At 44.6% G+C, this 23,533-nt stretch overlaps 1 pseudogene across 1 annotated transcript in view; it reads right to left on the minus strand.

Moving 5' to 3' along the window:
• Positions 1–21,259: 21,259 nt before the first annotated feature.
• Positions 21,260–23,533, minus strand: part of LOC147085122 (NACHT, LRR and PYD domains-containing protein 3-like) — a 32,538-nt pseudogene continuing 30,264 nt past the window's right edge. Inside the window, exon 4 of the transcript XR_015075907.1 lies at positions 21,260–23,035. The product of XR_015075907.1 is annotated as an NACHT, LRR and PYD domains-containing protein 3-like (transcript). The remainder of the gene's footprint in view (positions 23,036–23,533) is intronic.

The following is a 23,533-nucleotide window of genomic DNA, read 5'->3' on the forward strand; positions in this document are numbered from 1 at the left end:
TTTATATGACAGTGAGATAAATTCTCTGTCAGTCTCTGGACTTTGTGTGAGAGTGAGATTCATTCTGTACCAGTCAGTCTTTAATAATCGGTGTCAGTGTGGGATTCATTGTGTCTCTATCATTTTCTGGTATTGCATGTGTGTGGGCAACTCATTCTGTGTCTGTCACATTACGACACTCTGTGTCAGTTTGTGATTCAACCTGCACCTGTCAGTCTCTGGATGGTGAATTTGGGGTTTGCTCTGTACCTGTCAGTCTCTGATGAGAAGGTGTGGGTTTTACACTGTAACTGTCAGCTTCTGATATGTGAATTTTAGGTTTTACTCTACCAGTCATTCTCTGGTTTGTGAATGTTGGTTCTATTCTGTACCCATCGATCTCTTGTATGCTATCTGGTTTTATTCAGTACCAGTCAGTTTCTGATAGATTAGTACGATATAAAAATACTGCGGATGCTGGAAATCAGAAATAACAACAGAGAATGCTGGAAAAACTCAGCAAGCCAGGCAACATCCGTGGAGAGAAAATGGAGTCAACTTTTCGAGTCAAACTCTTTGTCAAGGCTGGAAAGGCACAGGCAATGAAATAGATTAAAAGGCCAGGCTGGGAGAGAACAAAAGAGAAGTGAAGAGACATTAAGAGGTATTCAAAACGAGACGAGATGGTGATAGGACTAGTGGAGACAAAAGACGGCCCTAGATTAGGTGTGAAATGCGCTGGCAGAATGGAGACAGCTACCATGTGGGAGAGAGAAAAAGGGGGGAGGGAAAAGGGCCAAAACAAAGGTGTGGATAAATAATAAGTAAAAATGTAATGGTTTATGATCTGATTTTGTTGAACTTGATATTGAATCCAGAAGGCTGTAAAGTGCCTAGTCGGAAGATGAGGTGCTGTTCCTCGAGTTTACGCTGAGCTTCCATGGAACAATGCATGAGGCCGAGGACAGTGAGGTCTGAGTGAGAATGGAGCGGTGAATTAAAGTGACAGGTGACCGGAAGCTCGGGGTCACCCTTATAGACTGAACGGATGTGTTCCACAAAGAGGTCACCCAATTTGCATTTGGTCTCCCCAGTTTAGAGGAGACCACATCATGAGCAGCGAATACAGTATACTAGATTGCAAGAAGTATAAGTAATCCGCTGTTTCACCTGGAAGGGGTGTTTGGGGCCCTGGACTGTGGGAAGGGGGGAGGTAAAAGGGCAGGTGTTGCATCTCCTGTGCTTGCACAGGAAGTGCTGGGTGAAGGGGAAGGGGTACTGGCTGAACGCCAACTCTCCGACATCTCCTCCTACCTCCACCTGGACCATGACCCCACTACCGAACGTCAAACCACCGATTCCAAGACTGTCACTGATCTCATCTCCTCTGGAGAGCTTCCCCCCGCGGCCACCAAACTCATACTTCTCCAACCTCGCACAGCCCGCTTCTACCTCCTTCCCAAGATCCACAAACAGGACTGCACTGATAGACACATCATTTGATCCTGTTAATGCCCCATGGAACTTATCTCTTCCTATCTCGACTATATCTTTTCTCCCCTTGTCCAGTCTCTCCCCACCTACTTCCGCAACTCTTCGGATGCCACCAACACTTTAACAGTTTCCAGTTTCCTGGCCCCATCCGCTTCCTTTTCACCATGGACGTACAACCCCTCTACAACTCCATCCCCCAACAGGATGGCCTGAGGGTGCTCCGCTTCTTCCTTGAACAGAGGCCCAACCAGTCACCATCGACCACTACCCTCCTCCGCCTGGCTGAACTTGTTCTCACATTGAACAACTTCTCCTTTAACTCCACTCATTTCCTCCAAATCAAAGGTGTTGCTATGGGTACCCGCATGAGTCCCAGCTATGCCTGCCTTTTCATGGGATATGTGGAACACTCTTTGTTCCAGTCCTACTCGGGCCCCCTCCCTCTCCTATTTTTCCGATATATTGATGACTGTATCAGTGCCATTTCCTGCTCTCGCCCTGAACTAGACAATTTCATTCACTTTGCCTCCAATTTCCACCCTTCCCTCACCTTCACATTAATTAAGAAGGTGAAAATAGAATATGAGAGTAAGCTTGCATGGAACATAAAAACTGACTGTAAAAGCTTATATAGATATGTGAAGAGACAAAGATTGCTGAAGTCAAGCGTAGGTCCCTTGCAGTCAGAATATGGGGAATTTATAATTGGGAACAAACAAATGGCACACCAATTAAATACATATTTTGGTTCTGTCTTCACAAAGGAGGACACAAATAACCTCCCAGAGATGTCGGGGAACATAGGGTCTGATGAAAGGGAGGAACTGAAAGAAATCAGTATTTGTAGGGAAATGGTGTTAGGGAAATTGGTGGGATTGAAGGCCAATAAATCCCCAGGGCCTGATAATCTACATCATAGGGTACTTAAGGAAGTGGCCCTAGATATAGTTGATGCTTTGCTGATCATCTTCCAGCATTCGATAGAATCTGGAACAGTACCCATGAATTGGAGGGTAGCTAATGTTACCCCACTATTCAAAAAAGGTGGTACAGAGAAAATGGGGAATTACAGACTGGTAAGCCTGACATCGGTAGTGGGGAATATGCTAGAGTCCATTATAAAAGATGTAATAGCAGAGCACTTGGAAAACAGTGACAGGATCGGACAAAGTCAACATGGATTTACAAAAGGTAAATCGTGCTTGACTAATCTAGTGGAACTTTTTGAGGATGTAACTGGTAAATAGATAAGGGAGAATCAGTGGATGTGGTGTATTTGGACTTTCAGAAGGCTTTCAATAAGGTCCCGCATAAGAGATTAGCATGTAAAGTTAAGGCACATGGGATTGGGGGCAAGGTTTTGACTTGGATGGAGAACTGTTTGGCAGTCAGAAAGCAAAGGGTTGGATTAAATGGGTCTTTTTCCGAGTGGCAGGCAGTGACTAGTGGGGTACCGCAGGGATCGGTCCTTGGGCCCCAGCTAGTCACAATATATATTAATGATCTAGACAAGGGAACTAGATGTAATATCTCCAAATTTGCAGATGACACAAATCTTGGTGGGCGTGTGTGCGGTGAGGAGGATGCCGAGAAACTCCAGGATGATTTGGACAGGTTGGGTGATTGGGCAGAAGCATGGCAGATGGGCAGAAGCATGGCAGATGCAATATAACGTGGATAAATGTGAATTATCCACTTTGGTGTCAAAAACAGGAAGGCAATAAATTGGGAGAAGGGGAAGTGCAAAGAGACCTGGGCGTCCTTGTGCACCAGTCACTGAAGGTAAACATGCAGGTGCAGCAGGCGGTTAAGAAGGCAAATGGTAAGTTGGCCTTCGTAGCAAGAGGATTTGAGTACAGGAACAAGGATGTCTTGCTACAGTTATACGGGGCCTTGGTGAGACCACATCTTGAGTATTGTGTGCAGTTTTGGTCGCCTTATCTGAGAAAGGATGTTCTTGCCATGGAAGGAGTTCAGCGAAGATTCACCAGGCTGATACCTGGGATGGCAGGAATGACGTATGAGGAGAGATTGGTCGATTGGGCTTGTACTCGCTGGAGTTTAGAAGAATGACAGAGGATCTCATTGAATTTTATAAAATTCTGACAGGACTAGACAGACTAGATGCAGGAAGGATGTTCCCGATGGTCGGGAGTCCAGAACCAGGGGTCACAGTCTAAGGATAAGGGGTAGGCCATTTGCGACAGGAATGAGTAGGAATTTCTTCAACCAGAGACTGGTGAACCTGTGGAATTCTCTACCACAGAAGGCAGTAGAGGCCAATACATTAAATATATTCAAGAAGGAGTTGGATATATTTCTTAAGGCTAAAGGGTTCAAGGGTTGTGGGGAGAAAGCGGGGACAGGGTACTGAATTTGGTTGATCAGCCATGATCGCATTGAATGGTGGAGCAGGCTCGAGGGGCCGAATGGCCTATTCCTGCTCCTATCTTCTATGTTTCTATGAAATGTCTGCATTCTGTGATTTGAGTGGCGTGGAATAAAATGAATAGAAATAACCCACAGCAGCTTTTGCTCTGAAAACAGTCCAGAAACCTTCCCCAATAGGGCCCAGTCTAGAAAAACATCAAATGGACTATTCTGAAAATAATAATAATATAAATAATATATATATAAACTTTGGTTTTACAAAAGCTTTGTCTTTTCTTAGTTGGGTTGGGAATTAAAGGGAGAGTAAGGTACCACAGACGATATGCTCTGACACTTCCCACAAACATTCCCCCATAAAGTCCAATCCAGAAGAACATTAAAGGGCTTGTTGTATATATGTAGCTTTGATTTTTACAAGTCCTGAAAGAGAAGCAAAGTAAGATCCCACAGCAGTGCAGTCTGGAATGAAATCCGTATGATCCAATGGCGTATACTTTCTGTTTTTACAGACATGAGATGCAGTACCAATGCACACGGCAGATAACTGGAACACAGACAAGCCCCGCATACACTCCAGCTTTTGCTGTCAGTCTCTCTTGCTCACACACACACACACAAACACAGGCCTGCCTGCAAAATTACCACACAACACTGTCAGCAATGAAAGAAAGTTGATTGCTTTCATTGCTCTGCTTTAATTGGCAGTTTAAAAGTAAAAAAAACACTTTTCAGTACCTTATCTTTTCATGTTGTGGCCTACAGAATTAGGCTTTCTATTCTGCATCAAAAGCAAAATACTGCGGATGCTGGAAATCTGAAATTCAAACAGAAAATGCTGCAAATACTCAGCAGGTCAGGCAGCATCTGTGGAGAGAGCGAGAGAAACAGAATTACGTCAGGTCATCAAACTCAAACGTTAACTATGCTTCTCCCTCTCTCCACAGATGCTGCCTGACCTGCTGATCATTTCCAGCATTTAGTTTTGATTTCTATTTGCTTGTTGTCTTAATTTCATGTGTCTCTCTCATTGCCTGCCTGTCTTATCATGATTTGAGTGGAGTGGGATAAAAAGAATGCAAAGATCGCAGAGCAGCTTTTACTTTCAGAGAGTCCACATGACATTTTTCAGTATCTCACTGACTGGCTGTCTGTCTTGAAGTGAAGTGAAGTGAAACAAAATGCAATAAAGTGATACACAGCAGCATTACATGTGGACCAGGCAAGAATGAAATCAGTAGGGTTAATACAACAACAGCAGGTAATAAGACAGCAGACCACATCTCACAAAACACCAGCTTTTGATCTCTCCCTCTCTCACACACACACACAGCCCCCCTGCTCCCCGGCCAGCCTGCAGAATGATGACTGCCATGTTGGAAAATTTATACCAAAATTACACATTTCTGTATCTTATATTTTCACTTTGTGGCCTACAGAAAAATGCTTTCTATTCTGAATCTTGCCTTTTGATTTCAGGTCTCACTCTCTCACTGGCTATCTATCTGTCTGTCTCCCACTCACACACTCTCCCTCCCATCCACAGTGAACTAAGAGTTACAGTAACATGACACACAGGCACACACTGACTCTGCTATTTGCAGACACACAGACACCCACTCACATATAGATACACTCACACAGACTCTGCAATTTACAGACACACAGACACCCACTCACATACAGACACACTCACACAGACTCGACAACTTACAGAAACACAGACACCCACTCACATACAGACACACTCACACAGACTCTGCAATTTATGGAAACACAGACATCCACTCACATACAGACACACTCACACAGACTCTACAATTTACAGACACAGACACACACTCACATACAGACACACTCACACAGACTCTGCAATTTGCAGACACACACTCACATACAGACACACTCACAGACTCAGCAATTTGCAGACACACAGACACCCACTCACATACAGACACACTCACACAGACTCTGCAATTTGCAGAAACTCACACTCACTCATCCATTTTGAAAGGGGTGCAGCCTGGGAGTGTCTCTTTTTGATGATGTCCCTTCCTGGCTGTGCAGCCACGTTTGATGAGGTCAATCCAACAGTAAGTAGTGAAGCCGAAGCCCCAGAAATCCGGGTCCCCGAGAGGAAATGAAAGCCCGGGAGGGTGAAATGAAGTAAATACAATCAGGAATAAATAATAATATATATACTTCTGTTAATTAAATGTCTGCCTGTCTGTGGTTTGCCTGGAGTGTAATAAACTGAATGGAATGATCGCACAGCAGCCTTTGCTCTGAAAACATCCCAAGCACATTCCCCAATAAAGCCCAGTCCAGAAAAAAACCAAATGGATTATCCTGAATATAATTTAAAAAATGTAAAATATACTTGTTTTTTAAGAAAATTTCTTGTCGTGTTTGAGTTGGGCTGAAGGGGAGAGTAAGATCCCACAGCAGGATCTGCCATGAAACACTCCACAAACATTCCCCTATGAAGTCTAGTCCAGAAAAGTATCAAATGGCTTGATCTATAAATGTAGATTTGCTTTTTACAAAATTCTTGAATGAAAGGCAAAGTAAGATCCCAAAGCAGTGCAGTCTGGAATGAAATCAGTATGATCTAAAGGTGTATACTTTCTGTTTTCTTCCGACATGAGATGCAGTACCAATGCACACGGCAGATAACTGGAACACAGACAAGCCCTGCATACACACCAGCTTTTGCTGTCTGTCTCTCTCTCTCTCTCTCTCACACACACACACAGACCAGCCTTAATATTGCCACAAATCACTGTCAGCAATGAAGCAAAGTTGATTTCTATCATTGCTCTGCTATGTTCGGCAGTTTAAAAGCAGACAGTTTTCAGTATTTTATCTTTTCATTTTGCGGCCTACAGAAACAGGCTTTCCATTCTGCATCAAAAGCAAATGCTGTGGATGTGAGACATCTGAAATAAAATCAGAACATGCTGGAAACATTCAGCAGGTAAGGCAGCATCTGTGGGGAGAGAGAGCGAGAAACAGAGTTAATGGCCCAGTAATCCCGGTCCCAACGCGTGAGTACGGACGGGGTACTCACACGTGGGCCCATTGGAAGTGCCGGATTTCAGCATGCACAGCGCATGCGCGGGAAACCGGTATTTCCTCTCCTCTGACCCAAGGGGTTAAGAGGCGGTTCCCTAGCGACGTTTGGGGCAGCGTGTACGCGTTGAACTTCGTTTTTTATGACAGGTTTGTCTGTGCGTGAATGCCTCCACCTTTTACGAATGTAAAAAGCAGACATAAGGACTTAGTTTTATAAGGTAAGTGGTCTAATAATTAAAGTTAGAATTTTTTTTCCACAGGTTTATTATTTTTAAGAATTTACAGTAAGGTAAGTTAATTTTTGAACACGATTTCTTGAAAAAAATTTTTGATTAATTGTTTTTTAAAGTTATTAATAGTTAATTTAATTATTGGAATGTTTTTTAACTTTTATTTAAAGTTTAAGTAGTGTTTTGGGTGCCCGTACTTTTCATGAGTTTGACAGGTCTTATGTCTAACGCATGAATGGACTTTTATAAACTCCCATTTGTTGCCCAGTGCTCACGTGATCCCAGCCAGCTCATCGCACTAAGTACGACGCTGGATCACGCACGCACAGCGCGCCGGGAGCTGAACCGGGCCACAGACCGGAAATCCACGCAGGCCCAGTCTTCAAATGACAGCGCGATAGGTAAGTGTAGGTCGGGGGCTTGCGCCCGCGGGAAGACCCCGACCCGAATTTCTGGGCCATCGTTTCAGCTCGATTACCTTTTGTCAGATGCTGGCAAGGTTCTGACGAAAGGTCATCGAGCTGAAATATTTATTCTGTTTCTCTGTGTCTCCACTGATGCTGACTAACATACTGAGTATTTCCAGCATTTTCTGTTTTTATTTCTGTTCTGCCTGTTGTCTTGATTCCATGTGTCTCTCTCACTGCCTGCCAACCTGCCTGCCTGGTCTTGATTTGAGAAGGGTGGAATAAAAAGAATGCAAAGATCCCAGAGCAGCTTTTGTCAGAAATTATAAAAATACATTTTTCAGTGTCTCACTGACTGTCTGCCTTGAAGTGAAGTGAAATAAAGTGCAATAAAGTGATACACAACAGCATTAAATGGACCAGGCAAGCATGAAATCAATAGGGTTTAATACAACAACAGCAGGTAGTAAGACAGCAGACCACACCTCACACAAACACCAGCTATTGCCCTCTCTCTCACATACACACTCACAGTCTGGCCAGCCTGCAGAGCAATGACTGCCGTGTTGGAAGGTTAAAACCAAAAAGACACTTTTCAGTATCTTATCATTTCACTTTGTGGCCTACAGAAACAGGCTTTCTAATCTGCAACTTGCCTTTTGATTTCATGTCTCTCTCACGCTCGCTGACTGTCTGTCTGTCTGCCACTCAGTCTCCCACCCACCCACGTTGAACTAAAATTTACAGTAACATGACACACACACTCACACAGACACAGCAATTTGCAGACACACAGACACCCACTCATATACAGACACACTCAGACAGACACTGCAATTTGAAGACACACAGACACCCACTCACATACAGACACACTCACACAGACTCTGCAATTTGCAGAAACTCACACATCCATTTTGAAAGGGACGCAGCCTGGGAGTGTCTACTTTTGATGATGTCCCTTCCTGGCTGTGCGGCCATGTTTGATGAGGTCAATCCAACAGGAAGTAGTGAAGCCGAGGCCCCTGAAATCTGGGTCCCCGAGAGGAAATGAAAGCCCAGGAGGGTGAAAAGATGTAAATACAATCAGGAATAAATAATAATATATATACTTTACTTCTGTTAATTAAATGTCTGCCTGTCTGTGGTTTGCCTGGAGTGTAATAAACTGAATGGAATGATCGCACAGCAGCTTTTGCTCTGAAAACATCCCAAGCACATTCCCCAATAAAGCCCAGTCCAGAAAAAAATAAAATGGATTGTTCTGAAAATAATTTTAAAAATAAAATATATGTTTTTTTTTTACAAATATCTTGTCTTGTTTGGGTTGGGCTGAAGGGGAGAGTAAGATCGCACAGCAGGACATGCCATGAAACACTCCACAAACATTCCCCTATAAAGTCTAGCCCAGAGAAATATCAAATGGCTTGATGTATATATGTACATTTGCTTTTTACAAAATTCTTGAAAGAAACGGAAAGTAAGATCCCACAGCAGTGCAGTCTGGATTAAAATCAGTATGATCTAATGTTGTATACTTTCTGTTTTCTTCCGACATGAGATGCAGTACCAATGCACATGGCAGATAACTTGAACACAGACAAGCCCTGCATACACACCAGCTTTTGCTGTCTGTCTGTCTGTCTCTCTCTCACACACACACACACACACACAGGCCAGCCTTAAAATTGCCACAAGTCACTGTCAGCAATGAAAGAAAGTTGAATTTTATCATTGCTCTGCTCTGTTTGGCAGTTTAAAAGCAGTCAGTCAATTTTTAGTATTTTATCTTTTCATTTTGCAGCCTACAGAAACAGGCTTTCTATTCTGCATCAAAAGCAAATGCTGTGGATGTGAGAAATCTGAAATAAAAACAGAAAATTTTGGAAATATTCAGCAGGTAAGGCAGCATCTGTGGAGATTGAAATTGTGTCAATGTTTCAGCTCATTTACCTTTTGTCAGATTCTGGCAAGGTTCTGTCGAAAGGTCATCGAGCTGAAACATTTACTCTGTTTCTCTGTATCTCCACTGATGCTGCCTAACATACTGAGTATTTCCAGCATTGTCTGCTTTTATTTCTATTCTGCCTGTTGTCTTGATTTCATGTGTCTCTCTCACTGCCTGCCAGCCTTGTCTTGATTTGAGTGGAGTGGAATAACATGAATGTAAAGATCCCAGAGCAGCTTTTATTCGCAGACAGTCCAAAAAGATATTTTTCAGTATCTCACTGACTGACTGTCTGTCTTGAAGTGAAGTGAAGTGAAAAAAGTGCAATGAAGTGATACACAACAGCATTACATGTGGACCAGGCCAGAATGGAATCAATAGGGTTTAATACAACAACAGCAGGTAATAAGACAGCAAACCACATCTCACACAAACATCAGCTATTGCCCTCTGTTTCTCTCACACACACACACTCACAGCTTGGCCAGGCTGCAGAGCGATGACTGCCGTGTTGGAAGATTAAAACCAAAAAGGCACTTTTCAGTATCTTATCTTTTCACTTTGTGGCCTACAGAAACAGGCTTTCTATTCTGCAACTTGCCTTTTGATTTCATGTTTCTCTCACTCGCACTGACTGTCTGGGGTTAAGGTAGAAGCGTTCACATCGCGGCCCTGTTTCAACCAATTCTACTACCACCACACACAGCATGCCTGAAGACGGAAGTAGTCGTCGATGTCAGAAAGACGGGTCTTTTTCATGACCGGCATTGACTGTTATATCTGCTAACGTTGAAGGGTTCTCTATAGCTAAACAAAACATCCTCACTACATTATGCAATGAGTTGGAATGTGATGTCCTCTGCCTGCAGGAGACACATAGAGGAAGTGAGAACAACCACCCAAAAATACCAGGAATGGTCCTGGCTATTGAAAGACCTCATCAACAATATGGCAGTGCTGTATTTGTTAGAGCTGGTTCAGTTGTAGAAGCCACTTCTAAAACAGAGGAGGACAACATCGAAATTCTAACCGTAGAGCGGAACTAAGTACTAGTGACCTCAGTGTACAAGCCACCTGGCACAGATTTCAGCCTCTCTAACCCTGTACCCAACCTGCACAATAAACCACAGATCATTATTGGAGACTTTAATAGCCACAGTACCCAATGGGAGTACAAGGAGACTAACAACGATGGAGAAGCAGTCGAAGAATGGATGGACGCTAACCAGCTTAGTCTCATCCACGATCCTAAATTGCCAGCCTCCTTCCACAGTGCCCGCTGGAAATGTAGATATAATCCAGATCTTGCCATTGCCAGCAACGACATCGCTGGCCTCTGCAAGAAGCTTGTCACAGACCCAATACCACAGACACAACACCATCCTATTGGCATCCAGGTAAATGCAGCAGTGTTACCAACCGTCGTACCATTCAAAAGGCGCTTCAACTTCAAGAAGGCCAATTGGAACAGTTTTACACGAGCACTTGACCGCAAGGTTAAACGCATTAAACTATTACCTGAGCACTACAACCTCTTTGCAAAAGCTGTCCAAAAAACAGCTAGAAGGTAGATCCCCCGAGGTTGCAGAGTACACTACATCCCTAGTCTCACCAAGGAGAATGCTGAACTCTACTGGGAGTAGTTCTCAATGTTTGAATCTGACCCCTTCTCATAGGAAACAATATCTACCGGTGAGAGGGTGATGTTAAGTATCTCTCAAGAACGTCAAAACACCTGGAACACCTTGATAGAGACAACAGATCTTACAAAAAACAGCAAAAAGGCATGGTCTCGCATACGCAAACTTGGAGGTGATCCCAAGAAAGCTGCCCAACATCCAAATGTATCTGCTAACCAAGTTGCACACCGGTTGCTCCTAAATGGAAAAATCAACAAGAAACAACCAAGAGCACAACTACATAGGAAGGAGTACAGCGATGATCCTGGCTTCACTAGACCATTCACCATGGAAGAGCTAGAAACTGGTATATCTAGTCTAAAACACGGGAAAGCAATTGGTCTTGACAACATAGCAACGGAGCAGATAAAGCATTTTGGACAGAAAGCAAAGAGATAGCTCCTACAATTGTTCAACCACTGTCTGGCAACACACAAACTACCTAATATCTGGCAGAAGGCACATGTAATAGCACTATTAAAGCCTGGAAAGGATCCCTCAGATCCTAAGAGTTTTCAGCCAATTTCACTGCTTTGCCACACCTATAAGCTGTTTGAACACCTGATACTCAATAGGATAGCACCAACTGTAGATGAGAAGATCATTCCAGAGCAAGCAGGTTTCCACCCTGGCAAATCAACACGCCAACTGCTCAACCTCACACAACACATCGAAGATGGTTTTGAGCAAGGGATGCTAACAGGTGCTGTTTTTGTAGACCTGTCAGCAGCCTACGATACAGTGAACCATAGACGTCTCCTCTGCAAGATTCTAGAGATGACAAAAGAGATTCACTTAACAGAGCTGTTAGAAAGCATGCTTCAGAATCGCCGGTTCTATGTTGAACTAGGTGGGAAGCGCAGCAGGTGGCGTATTCAGAAGAATGGTCTTCCTCAGGGAAGCATGCTTGCACTGCTGCTGTACAACATCTACACGAATGACCAACCTATAGACGGTGTTACACGCCGTTTTATATATGCTGATGATGACTTATGTTTCACTGCCCAAAGCACTGATTTTAACGCCGTGGAGAAAACACTTTGAGGCCCTGGAGGGACTAAACTCCTACTATGAAGAAAACCACCTTCGCGCAAACCCATCAAAGATGCAAGTTTGTGCATTCCACCTCAGAAACCGTGAAGCCAAACGTCAGCTGAAAGTAACCTGGTGTGGAGCAACACTGACGCATTGCGAGCACCCTATCTACTTAGGAGGCATGCTTGGCTGATGCCTCACCTTCAAGAACCACATCGAGAAGACAAAGGCAAAAGTGAGCGTACGAAACAACATCCTGAATAAGCTCAATAACAAAAGATGGGGAACAAGCCTGAAAACATTGCGAACCAGTGCACGTGCTCTTTGCTATTCCACTGCCGAATACGCCTGCCCTGCATGGGAAAGGTCTACTCATGCCATGAAGATGGATGCTGTTCTGAATGCAAGCTGCCAATTTATCACAGGTTGCTTAAAACCAACAAACACCAACAGCCTATATATCCTGGTGGGTATCGCTCCCCCTGATATAAGAAGGTAGCCAGCAAGAAAGAGTGACTCCGTCAAACATCAGATGAGAGACACCCTCTGCATTATCATACACCTACACCCAGCCGCCTAAAGTCAACAAAGAGCTTCATGAACAGTGTTGTTCCATTACAATCAACCTCATCAGAAGCCCACATTGCCTTGTGGAAAGACCGGCTCGCCAGTCTTGAACAACCCCCAGCGATGGAAATTTTACTTGATGAAAGCCTTCCCCCAGGAGCTAATTGCAACTGGGCAACCTGGAAGTGCCTTAACAGATTTGGGACCAGTGTAGGTTGCTCAAAGGTGTCACTAAGCAAATGGGGATATTCAACCAACCCGACAATTTGTGAATGTGGAACGGAGGCACAGACTATGCAACATCTCCTGCAATGTCCATCGTTAGAGGAACCCTGCACTGTTGAAGATCTTGCTGAATTCAACAACAAGGCGCAAAAATGTGTCCAGTTCTGGCTGGGCTATGTATAGACTGTCCGTGGACACGATAAGAAGACTGACTGTCTGTCTGTCTGCTACTCACATTCTCCCTCCCACCCACATTGAACTAAAATTTACAGTAACATGACACACACTCTCAGACTCTGCAATTTGCAGACACAGACACCCACGCACATACAGACACAATCAGAGACTCGGCAATTTGCAGAAACTCACACATCCATTTTGAAAAGGGTGCAGCCTGGGGAGCAGCTGAGTCACGTGACCCTGTGGCTGGGCCTCTGACCTCAAAATGGGAGATGATGCGATCAGCTCGAGCTGGAAACCCTTAAATTAAATTGAAATCAAATCAACGGCCGGAAATGGTCACACAATGGGAGCAGTGACGTCATCAATTGGAATGTTCACACAATGGGAGCAGTGATGTCATCACTTGGAATGTTCACACAATGGGAGCAGTGACGTCATCACTTGCAATAGTCACACAATGGGAGCAGTGGCGTCAATCACTTGGACTGTTCACACCCCCACTTTCAGTCCGGGTCTCGTTTCCTGCAGTGCCCTCAGGTGTCTCTGTCTGGTTAAACTGAACTGATTATCCAACAGCCTGAAACAGATTGAAGACTAATCAGGAAATAAATAGATTGAACAGCAATGTAAATAACCGCGAGACTGGGCTTAATATTACAACAATAATTACAGACAAATATTACCCAGAAAAGTGACTGAATCCCATTGATATTTTACTTAATTAAAGGGGTAAGTCATGCCAGGAGAGCCCAGCCCCGTGTTATGCTCCTCTTGCTCTATGTGGGAATTCAGGGACGCTGCCAGTGTCCCTGACGACCACGTGTGCCAGAAATGCATCCAGCTGCAGCTACTAATGGGCCATATTGAGGCACTGGATTTGCGGATGGGTGGGTTGTGGAGCATTCATGATGCTGAGAGGGTCGTGGATTACACGTTTGATGAGTTGGTCACGCCGCAGGGTAGGGCTGCACAGGCAGCAGGGAAATGGGTGACCACCAGGCGGAGCAATAGAAGCAGGCAGGTAGTGCAGGGGACCCCTGTGGCCAACCCCCTTTCAAACAGGTATACCAATTTGGATACTGTTGAGGTGGATGACTCACCAGGGGAAGGCAGCAGCAGCCAACTTCCTGGCACCAGGGGTGCTTCTGCTGCTCAGGAAGGGAGGAAAAAGAGTGGGAGAGCAATAGTGGTAGGGGATTCTATCTTTAGGGGAACAGATAGGCGTTTCTGTGGCAATAGACGTGACTCCAGGATGGTTTGTTGCCTCACTGGTGCCAGGGTCAAGGATGTCACTGAACGGCTGCAGGGCATTCTGAAGGGGGAGGGTGAACAGGCAGAGGCCGTGGTTCACTTTGGGACCAACGACATAGGTAGAAAGCGGGATGAGGTCCTGCAGCAAGAATTTAGGGAGCTAGGTAGCAGATTAAAGGGTAGGACCTCAAAGGTTGTAATCCCTGGATTACGCCCAGTGCCACATGCTAGTGAGTATAGGAATAGGAGGATAGAGCAGATGAATGCGTGGCTAGAGTTGGTGCAGGAGGGAGGGCTTTAGTTTCCTGGATCACTGGGCCTGCTTCTGGGGAAGGCGGGACTTGTACAAGTCGGACGGGTTGCACCTGAACCAGAGCGGGACAAATATCCTTGCGGGGAGGTTTGCTAACACTGTTTGGCGGGGGGGGGGCGTTTAAACTAAAATGGCAGGGGTTTGGGAACCTGAGCAGGGAGACAGAGGAAAGGAAAACAGGGATAAAAGCAAAAGATATGAAGGAGAAAAACAAAAGTGGCAGTCAGAGAAATCAACGGTTTAAATCAAACGTGGCCACAATAAATAATAATTCTAATAGGTCTAAGAGCGTTAAAAAAACAAGCCGCAAGGCTTTGTGTCTTAATGCGAGGAGCATTTGTAATAAAGGTTGATGAATTGGCTGCGCTAATAGAGGTAAACGAATATGATTTGTTTGGGATTACGGAAACGTGGCTCAAGGATGGCCAAGACTGGGAACTCAACATCCAGGGGTATTCGATATTCAGGAAAGATAGGCAAAAAGGAAAGGGAGGTGTGGTAGCATTACTGGTTAAAGAAGGGATTAATACAATTGTAATGAAGGATATTAGCTCTGATGATGTGGAATCTGTATGGGTAGAATTGAGAAATACAAAGGGGAAAAAAACATTAGTGGGAGCACTATATAGACCTCCAAACAGTAAGGCGGAGTTTGGGGATGGCATTAAAAGGGAAATTAAAGAAGCGTGCAATAAGGACACAGCAGTCATCATGGGTGACTTTAATCTACATATAGATTGGGCCAACTAAATTAGTAACAATACTGTGGAGGAGGAATTCCTGGAGTGTTTACGGGATGGTTTCCTGGACCAATATGTCGAGGAACCAACCAGAGATCAGGCCATCCTAGGCTGGGTATTATGTAACGAGAAAGGATTAATTAGCAATCTTGTACGAGGCCCCTTGGGTTGGAGCGATCATAATATGTTCGAATTGTTCATTAAGATGGAGAATGAAGTAGTTGACTCAGAGACAAGGGTCCTCAATTTAAATAATGGAAACTACGATGGTCTGAGGAGCGAGTTGGTTAGCATTGATTGGGGAATGGCACTCAAAGGGTTCATGGTGGATAGGCAATGGCAAACATTCAAAGACCGAATGGATGAGCTACAGAATTTGTTCATAACAGTTTGGCATATAAATAAAACAAAAAAGGTGACTCAACCGTGGCTAACAAGGGAAATTAGGGATAGCATAAGATCCAAGGAGAGGACATATAAATTGGCTAGAAAAAGCAATAATCCTGAGAATTGGGAGCAGTATAGGAGTCTACAAAGGGATTAATTAAGAAAGGGAAAATAGAATATGAGAGTAAGCTATCAGGGAACATATAAACTGACTTTAAAAGCTTTTATAGATATGTGAAGAGAAAAAGATTGGTGAAGTCAAGCATAGGTCCCTTACAGTCAGAAGCAAGGGAATTTATCTTGGGAAACAAGGAAATGGCAGACCAATTAAATATATACTTTGGTTCTGTCTTCACAAAGGAGGCCAGAAATAACCTCGCAGAGATGCCGGGGAACATAGGGTCTGATGAAAGGGAGGAAATGAAATAAATCAGCATTTGTAGGGAAATGGTGTTAGGTAAATTGAAGGGACTGACGGCCAATTAATCCCCAGGGCCTGATGGTCTACATCCCAGGGTACTTAATGAGGTGGCCCTAGAGATAGTAGATGCATTGCTGGTCATCTTCCAGAACTCGATAGACTCTGGAACAATACCCATGGATTGGAGGGTAGCTAATGTTACCCCACTATTCAAAAAAGGTGGTAGAGAAAAAGCGGGGAAATATAGACCGGTAAGCCTGACATCGGTAGTGGGAAAATGTTAGCGTCTATTATAAAAGATGTAATAGCAGAGCACTTGGAAAGCAGTGACAGGATCGGGCAAAGTCAACATGGATTTACAAAAGGTAAATCATGCTTGACTAATCTACTGGAATTTTTTGAGGATGTAACTGGTAAAAAGATAAGGGAGAACCAGTGGATGTGGTGTATTTGGACTTTCAGAAGACTTTCGATAAGGTCCCACATAAGAGATTAGCGTGTAAAGTTAAGGCACATGGGATTGGGGGCAAGGTATTGACTTGGATAGAGAACTGGTTGGTGGACAGAAAGCAAAGAGTTGGAATAAACGAGTCGTTTTCCGAGTGGCAGGCAGTGACTAGTGGGGTACCGCAAGGATCGGTCCTAGGACCCCAGCTGTTCACAATATAGATTAATGATCTGGACGAGGGAATTGGAAGTAATATCTCCAAATTTGCAGACGACACAAAGCTGGGTGGGAGGGTAAGCTGTGAGGAGGATGTCGTGAAATTCCAATACGATTTGGACAGGTTGGGTGATTGGGCAGAAACATGGCAAATGCACTTTAACGTGGATAAATGTGAGGTTATCCACTTTGGTGGCAAAAACAGTAAGGCAGATTATTACTTGAATGGCAATAGATTGGGAGAAGGGGAAGTGAAAAGAGACCTGGGTGTCCTTGTGCACTAGTCGCTGAAGGTAAGCATGCAGGTGCAGCAGGCGGTTAAGAAGGCAAATGGTATGTTGGCCTTCGTAGCAAGAGGGTTCGAGTAAAGGAACAAGGATGTCTTGCTACAGTTGTACAGGGCCTTGACGAGACCGCACCTCTTGTATTGTGTGCAGTTTTGGTCAACTTACCTGAGGAAAGACGTTCTTTCCATGGAGGGAGTGCAGCGAAGATTCACCAGGCTGATACCTGGGATGGCAGGAATGACGTCTGAGGAGAGATTGTGTCGATTGTGCTTATACTCACTGGAGTTGAGAAATTTGAGAGGGGATCTCATCGAAACCTATAAAATTCTGTCAGGTCTGGACAGACTAGATGCAGGAAGGATGTTTCTGATGGCCGGGGAGTCCAGAACCAAGGGTCATAGTCTAAGCATAAGGGGTAAGCGATTTCGGACTGAAATGAGGAGGAATTTCTTCACCCAGAGAATGGTGAACCTGTGGAATTCTCTGCCACAGAGGGCGGTGGAGGCCAGTTCATTAAATATATTCCAGAAAGAATTGGATATATTTCTTGAGGCTAAAGGGATCAACGGATATGGGGAGAAGGCAGGGACAGGTTACTGAATTTGGATGATCAGCCATGATCTCATTGAATGGCGGAGCATGCTCGAAGGGCCGAATGGCCTACTCCTGCTCCTATCATTTATGTTTCTATGTTTCTATGTATTACATTAAACATTAACACAAACACTCACCAGATCCGCTCCAGACTCCTGCAGTTCAGTCTGAGGTGGCTGAGAGCCGGAACAGATCGGTCTGTGAAGGAGTTGAATTCCATGGACAGATCCGTCAGTGAGCGGTTTGTACTGAGAGCGGAGGAGAGATCCTCGGCACAAGAATCTGTGAGACCGACAACCCATAGACTGGGGATCAGAGAGAGAAATAACAGGAATCAGGGTAAATCCCCAGAGTTTATTAATAACAACATTACTGATACAAATATTAATGTACAGTGTCAGACATCCAGTCATTATAAACACAATCTCTCACAGTCTGGTACTTACTCCAGTTTCTGTATTTTACAGTCCGGGTTCATCAGAGCAGCAAACAATAGTTTCACTCCTGAATCTCCCAGTTTATTATAACCCAGTCTAAACAAAAACAGAGAGAGAGAGAAAAACTGAATCAAAGCCCGGATCTGATATAATTTTCCCTCTGGGATATTACAGCAATCACAAAATACTTCAGGAAATCAATAACCTGGTTTCCGCCCGCGATTTCCCACCCGGGCGGGTCGTGTGGGGCCGGGTCGGTGGGGACAGGGGCCGGGGTCAGGTCGGGGTCGGTTGGGGCCGGGTTGTGTGGGGGTGGGGTCGGGTCGGGTAAGGTCGGGGTCCCAACGAACCCGCCACTGATGGCGCCCGCTGACCTGTGAAATTCCCCCCTCACTGGGAATGTACCTCACTCTGTCCAACTCCCCATATATTCAGGGACTGTCCGTAAATGTATTTATTAAATAAAGTGCTGTCTGTGTGAAGCCTTTAAAATGTCCCTCAGTCCGGTCTCATTCCCTGATGATCAGAATTACCCTCCCGGAGCTCAGTGACCGGCCTCGTCATATTTGGAGAAATTTGTCCCATTTCTGCTGCTCTGTAAATCCCGGATTTTATGGGAATGGGGTTATTTTCCCAGAATTAAATGATAAAGCGGTGAATCCCTGTACTTTATACTCTGTGCATTATATTAAGCTGTATAATATCTCGGGGTGAGTTATATTGTGAAATGAAACTGCTGCTGTAAAATCCGTCACCCAGGATTTTATATAACAAGGAGAATTTATGCTGAAATTAAAACAGGAAATGCTGGAAATACCCAGCAGGTCAGGCAGCATCTGTAGAGAGAGAAACAGAGTTAATGTTTCAGGACAAGGACCCTTCGTTAGAACTGGAACAAGTTACAGATGTAACAGATGTTTAAGCAAGTGTAGGGGCCGGGAAAGGTGGGGGGAGCGGAGGAAAGAACAAAAGGGAAGGTCTGTGTTAGGGTGGAAGACAGGAGAGATTAAAAGACAAAAGGGATAATGGTGCAAGCAAAAGGTGATGGTAATGGGACAAGTTAAAAATCAAATGATGAATCTAGCTAAGGTGTAAATGTCAATGGCAAAGTCATCAACAGCTGACATGCGAGAGAAAAACAAGGGAAAAGGAAAATCAATAATGAAACGAATAAAATAGGGGCTGAGTTTATCGTCTGAAATTGTTGAACACGATATTGAGTCCAGAAGGCTGTAAAGTGCCTCATTGAAAGATGAGGTGCTGTTCCTCGATCTTATGTTGTACTTTGTTGGAAGAGTGTAAGAGGCCGCGAACGGAGAGATCAGAGTGGGAGTGGAGCAGAGAATAAAGTGACAGGTGACCAGAAGCTCGGGGTCACACTTACGGACTGAGCGGAGGTGTTCCGCAAAGCGGTCACCCAATCTGCGTTTGGTCTCCCTAATGTAGAGGAGACCGCATCGTGAGCAGTGAATACAATATACTAAATGGCAAGAAGTGCAAGTAAATCACTGTTTTACCTGGAAGGAGTGTTTTGGGCACTGGACAGTGGGAAGGGAAGAGTCAAAAGGGCAGGTGTTGCATCTCCTGCGCTTGCATGGGAAGGTGCCTTGGGAAGGGGAAAGGGAAGGGATGTTGGGGTGATTGAGGAGTGAACCAGGGTGTCGCGGAGGGAGTGGTCCCTTCAGAATGCTGAAAGGGGAGGTGAGGGGAAGAAGTGTTTGGTGGTGGGATCACGCTGGATGTGACGGAAATGGTGGAGGATGATCCATTGAATGCGGAGGCTGGTGGGGTGAAAGGTGAGAACAAGGTGAACACTATCGTAGTTCCGGGTGGGATGGGAAGGGGTGAGAGCAGAAGTGCAGGAGATAGAATGGACATGGTCAAGAGCTGTGTCAACCACGGTAGAGGGGAATCCTCGGTTGAGGAAAAGGGAAGACATGTCGGAAGCACTAATATGGAAGGTGGCATCGTCAGAGCAAATGCGGCAGGGACAGAAAAACTGGGAGAATGGACCAGCGTCCTTACAAGAAGCGAGGTGGGAGGAAGTGTATTCCAGGTAGCTGTGGGAGTCAGAGGGCTTATAGTGAATGCTTGTCAATAGCAGCAAGAGAGTTTATTCTGTCCCGTTACAAGTTTTAAATGTCCCTGTGCTCCTAGTTTATAGGGGAGGATAGTCTCTCACTTTATTGCCATTAAACTGGCTCTACATTTATTTCAGGTGTAACTGGCCCGACAGTTTTTGGGGAATTTTCGGAAGTTCCCTCCCCGAGCGGGGCCTCACTCACATGGGGGCAGATTATGGGGAATTCCCGGGTTCACTGCCCCCAGTTTACCCAGGAGCCGCCCGCTGTGTGCGAGGCCCCACCGCTGGCCGGTGTGTGTCTGTACTCCGCTTAGATTGGAACCTTTTCACCAGCAGGTTTAAGATCCTGAATATCAATCTACTAAATCTTTAAGAATGTGTATAGTTGTAAACATTTACAGCTGAAAGAATTCCCGATCCCCCAATATTCCCAATCCAGGAAACTACCCCCTCGACAGGGCACAGTATTGGAGTAAATGTCGAACTGTTAGAGATTTAAACTCGGGTTTCTCTCCTGTTTCCAGTTGATATGGTGGATGTGGAAAACATTTAAAATTAATTTTATCTTTACTGACTGTTTATATTTTATGTTTACATTCCGCTGTCCAGCCTTATTAAATATTATTTATTGTAATTAAATTATCAGACTCTCAGTGACCTGTATCTGCTGATCCCTACTTGTTCACAAGGATCCATTTTAGATTCTCCAGTCCTTAGGGAACTACTGACCGATCCTCTTATTATTGGTCATATTTGTGTTGAATCCGCTTCTCTCTGGTTTAACTGAACTGTTTGTTTCCCTACATTACGGAGCAGCAACACAATGTCTGACTGCTCTACAATTCACCCAACAGTTAGAGACAAATAAACTGTTACCTCAACACCCGGCATTTGTGCAGCACGGGGCCCAGCCGCTGGAGTCCTTCACACAGAATGTTGCAGTTCTCTGGACCGAGTTCTTTTATCGTATCACAGAGTCCAATGACATGAGACAGGACTGCACAGTCAATCGGAGTCAATGGCAATCCACTAAATGTAAGTGTTTTCACAGATCCCACTGTGGTCTGAGCCAGTGCTTTATTCTGAGACTCAAACAGATAGTGGAATATATTCAGGAATTTCCTTTTACCAGTTTCACTCGTTGTGTTTCCAATCTGTCCTTCAATCTTCTCCTTCACCCAATCAATCACTCGGCAGGTGGTTTGATGAAGAAATGGACCCAGAAACTCCTCCAGGGGCCGAGCTGCCTGTGGGGAGGAGAGACCAGCAACAAAATGGAGAAATATCTCAAATCGCCCATCTTCCTTGCTGTGGGCTTCTCTGAGGAGTTTCAGGATGTCCCCGGGATCTGGGGTCAGGAATTGTGCGAGTGCGGCTACAAACTCTTGGATGGTGAGGTGCGGGAATGTGTACACCGCGCTCTGGGCAGATTCATCTCTCTCCAAATGTTCCATCATGAACCCAGACAGGAACTGGGAAGGTTGTAGATTGTACTTGGTCAAATCTCCATTTCCAAACACAATCTTCTTCTCGGAGACTCCTGTGAAGGCCATCTCACCAATCTTCAGTAACACATCACGGGAGCTTTCAATCTCTCGGCCATGGTTTTTAAGAATGTTGTAAATATAGTAGGAATATAGTTGGGTGATTGTCTTGGGAACTTGCTTCTGATTCCTGTCTCTGTGTAAAGAAGGGGCCCAGTGACAGACCGAGGATCCAGCAGTAGGAAGGGTTGTAGCACATGGTGTACAGGATCTTGTTCTCCTCCACGTGTTTGAAAACAACTGCTGCCACCATCTGATCTTCAAAAAACTTGTTGAAATATTCCTTCCGTTCTTCACCAACAAATCCCAGGATTTCAGCCCAGACACCGATCTCAGCCATTTCCAATAAATGTAATGCAGTGGGGCGGCTGGTCACTAGCACTGAACATCCTGGGAGCAGCTTGTGCTGTATTAAACTGTACACAATGTCAGACACTTCACACCAGTCTTCAGGATCTGTGCACCTGTGCTGAGGTTCTGTATTTCTCCGATTGTCAGCAAAATCGATGCTGTCATTGAATTCATCCAAACCATCGAATATAAATAGCAATCCCTCTGGGTTCTTCCAGAGCTCTCCCAGAATATTCCCAAAGTAAGGATACAGATCCAGTATCAAATTCCTCAGATTTAATCTACAGTTAATAGCGTTCAAATCCCGGAATTTAAAACTGAAAACAAATTGAAAGTGTGGGTATATTTTCCCAGTGGCCCAGTCATGGACAATCTTTTGTACCATTGTTGTTTTTCCAATTCCCGGGACTCCGCTCACTGCTGCTGAACTCGCAGACTTGGATTGCCGGACGTTACCCTTGATTTTCGGAAACAAACCTCCACTCTGAGAAAAACAGCTCTGGAACAATTGATCAGTTCGGATTTTTTCCAGCACTCCCCGGAGGTGTTTCTCTCTCCACTCTTCATGGTCTCGGCCTCTTGCCAGCAGTTCATGTTCTACAAGTGTCCGATCTCGAACAGTAGAAATTACCGTTAGCTCAGCGTATCGATCAACCAGCTGGAAAATCTTAACCTTCTCCCTTATTAGGATAGTGTTCACTCTCAGTTATTCAGTTTGTACCCGGAGTGTTTCCTTGTGCTTCTGCTGAACATCTCCGATTAGAACAGACATAAAATGGTTCTCAGTATTATTTGTATTGACATAAAAATAACTTTTCAATACCATTTCACTATTAAGTAAAATAATGCAAGATTTAATTGGCAATTTCGATAGAGGTGCGTGTAGAAATTAAAACTCAGTTAGTCGCTGAGAACTGTTTCAAATCCTCACGTGATTCTAATATTTACTGGGAAATAGGGCACAGGATATTACTGGGATCTGAACAGAGTACGAATGGTCAAATGTACCACTTTTATTGTACCAGACCTTGGGCAGGCTATCTGGGGCATTGTGTGAATTGGGAGTGGGACAGACTGTGAATGGTCAATTGTCCCACTGCTTCTGTATGAGACCTTGGGCAGGTTATCTGGGGCATTGTGTGAATTGGGAGAGAGACAGACTGTGAATGGTCAAGTGTCCAACTGTTATTGTATCAGACCTTGGGCAGGTTATCTGGGGCATTGTGTGAATTGGGAGTGGGACAGACTATG

This window comes from Somniosus microcephalus, unplaced genomic scaffold (assembly GCF_052327205.1).
Source record: "Somniosus microcephalus isolate GS21.2 unplaced genomic scaffold, FLI_Smic_1.0 unresolved_chr9, whole genome shotgun sequence".
Classification (NCBI taxonomy): domain Eukaryota; kingdom Metazoa; phylum Chordata; class Chondrichthyes; order Squaliformes; family Somniosidae; genus Somniosus; species Somniosus microcephalus.